General features: G+C 34.5%; 1 pseudogene; it reads right to left on the reverse strand.

The window, feature by feature from the left end:
• Positions 1-1057: 1057 nt before the first annotated feature.
• LOC149152968 (mitochondrial outer membrane protein porin of 36 kDa pseudogene) lies at positions 1058-1772 on the reverse strand (annotated as a pseudogene).
• Positions 1773-2858: the final 1086 nt, after the last annotated feature.

The following is a 2858-nucleotide window of genomic DNA, read 5'->3' on the forward strand; positions in this document are numbered from 1 at the left end:
TCTAGTGCTAAATAAGGGTAAAACGGGCATATGCATAGTTTAACTTCAAAACTAGTCATATTCATCATTTCCTTCTCCCACTTATTTGTGAGACAATAAACCATGAAATTCTTCATTGCTTCCTTCACATTTAAATTGACATTGTCGGATAACTCCCCATGTCTATGTATAGCCTAATTTTTTTATCAATTTAATATATTTGTGAGAAGCTAAGTTGCTTGTGGATATTGTGATCCTAACTATTGTGTTCACACAATAATTGCATAGCTATAAGAACAGAAGGATTCACATTGGATCACACTTTGATGTGTTTATGTTTAAAGGGTCTTCATGGTCCTCTGCTAGCGATGAATCTAAACTCTTCAAATCCATATGCTCTATGAAAGAACTTGCTAGAGGGAAGCTTAAGTCTGGGTGTAGTTTCTTTTCACATGCCTAGTCACAATTTAAAATCTAGTATTTTTAATAACTAATTGTGGGACTTATGAATTAGAATAGTCGCACTAGAGAGTCACATTTCCAATCACATATTGAGATAACAATATCATTGTCAATTTGAAATTTGATTTATCAATGACAAGACAAGAACCTTGTCAATTACTGTAAGGTCATGTCAATCCATGTGAGCTTCATTTGAATCTTACCATCTGAAAGGATCCCTCCACCACTAGACATAGATCTTTGTTAACTAAAAATCACACTTCATAGGTCATTCTTTTCATTGATAATTCTAAATGCGATTTACAATAGGTGTCTCCTTAGGTTGCATTAGAAAAAGTCACATCGCTAGGCTGCATGGGAAGGAGAGGGTTGTGAAAGCGATATGCAACCTCAACCTAGTTCCATTTCACAATAAAAATGAAGGTCATAAAAAAATCACATGTTACTACCAACTGAGGAAGAAAATTTTAGTTTCAATGGGTTTAAGACCAAGGAGGATCACATCTTCAAGTTCTAGTTTTACTACTATCAGAATTGTGACTTGTTAAAATTCACTCAAGTTCAAAAATTTCTTTTCCTCTATCATTCCCTTTCATTTATTTTCATTTAGATCAACTCAAGGCTTTAATGGCAATGACAAACCAATTTTGGTACTCTTATCAAGAGAATTAATGTTAAATTCTCCATAAATTATTAGTAGTGATTTAGGTATCCGGTCATGTTAGATAAGTGCTCCAAGTTTCCCAAGATTGTCAAGTCATTATTTCATTGTAGTAAGATGATCAATTGCATGAGAAATCTCAATTGTACAAGTGTTCTCATTTGTCGAAAACTTGTGGGTGAATTCAACACTACTATAGTTTTTTGGAATCTAATTCGTTATATGTGGATAGAAGTCCTTCACAGTCTCCCTGTTATCAGCTAAGATCATAGATGTAGTGTAATCAGGTTTGAAACACCAATGCCTACATTGTATTCTGAAAATGTGTCTAATGCAGTTTCAAAGTCCATCTCATCACCAACTGAAATTTCATCATTACCAAGTGCACTAGAGACCTTGACAATGGGAGTAGGTGTCAAACCAATGCATGAGGTCAATCCCACATGATCATGAAAGTACTACAAGTCCACCTTGTTAGACTTTTGATATGATGTTTTGAAGCTAAAATAGTCTTTGCATGTGGAATGGGTTGATGAAGAGTGATTGTTGTTAAGATGTTATAATTCCTATCAATTTTTACATTCATGGTTTCATTTTGATGCTTGTGTTGTGTGTTGAGATATCTAGAAAATAATTCCCCTTTATTTACACTAGTCGAAGTAAATGTCATTCTAGTCTTGCGAAAGTATAGATAATATAGCTTCCCCTTTCTTAAAGTGACAGTTATGTAGCGCTTAATGCCCGAATATAGCCTTTCTAGTTCAACATGAAACCTAGGTGAGGGGTAATTGGCACAAGAGTACTGACTGCAAGGGAAGGAAAGCATTACATAAAAGTTTCAATTTGGGAGAGAAAAGTAAATCATAGTTTCTAGATATGATGTGGGGGAAAGGTGATGTGATTAGCGACTTGGGTAGAAGTTTAAGATGAAAGATCCAACTTGGGCCAACCACATAATCACCTTCCAATGCTGGTCACATTTTCCAATCGCTTGCCTGAGACTCTGCAATGCAATTTTACAACTTTGGAGCTTGCATAGTCACAATTTATAGACATGTCACATTTGTAGGTGTAATGTAAGTCACATCTCTCATGACAAAGTGCTAAAGGATATTTCTGTGATTTACGACCCATGAGTAACCAAATAAAAGTAACCATGGTCGCATTCACAACAACTTGAAATTTAAATCCTCTTCCTCATTTCCTAACTCTCCCTAGGGTTCCTCAATTATGAAACTCTAACAAAAACCATGTTTGTGTTAGGATAAATTCCTTACTGTCAAGCCTCTACTTTTCTATGTCGAGTTTTGAAACAACCATCAAAATCATACACAATAGAACTTCCTTTTCCCACTAAGGCCTTGGATTTTATTAAAAGTAGGCTTTCAAAATCTCCTTGCATAGATGGTGATGGGATAATAAATTGGTTGCCCCTTAGAATGACTTGCACAACCACCTAGGCCAAATAAATTTTTCAAAAGAAGCCAAATTTGCCAGAAAATCATTGAGTATAATTTTTTATGATTAATTCTTGAGAGATGCTTCTCGTTTTGATCTACCATTACAAGTCATGACAAAGCATTTTATCTTGCTAAAATACTTATATTACTAATACGAAATCTCCATGATGGCTAAGAATAATAGAAAAATGTTCTAAGGAAGATAATGTATCTTGCAAATTATGAATTAAGATTGCTTTGACTACTACCCAATCATTGGAATCATGAAGAGTAGGGGGGGAAAAAATTTAGAAATA

This window comes from Pinus tabuliformis, chromosome 9, assembly GCF_031772625.1.
Source record: "Pinus tabuliformis cultivar Carrire ecotype Pingquan chromosome 9, CPIR1, whole genome shotgun sequence".
Taxonomy (NCBI): Eukaryota; Viridiplantae; Streptophyta; class Pinopsida; order Pinales; family Pinaceae; genus Pinus; species Pinus tabuliformis.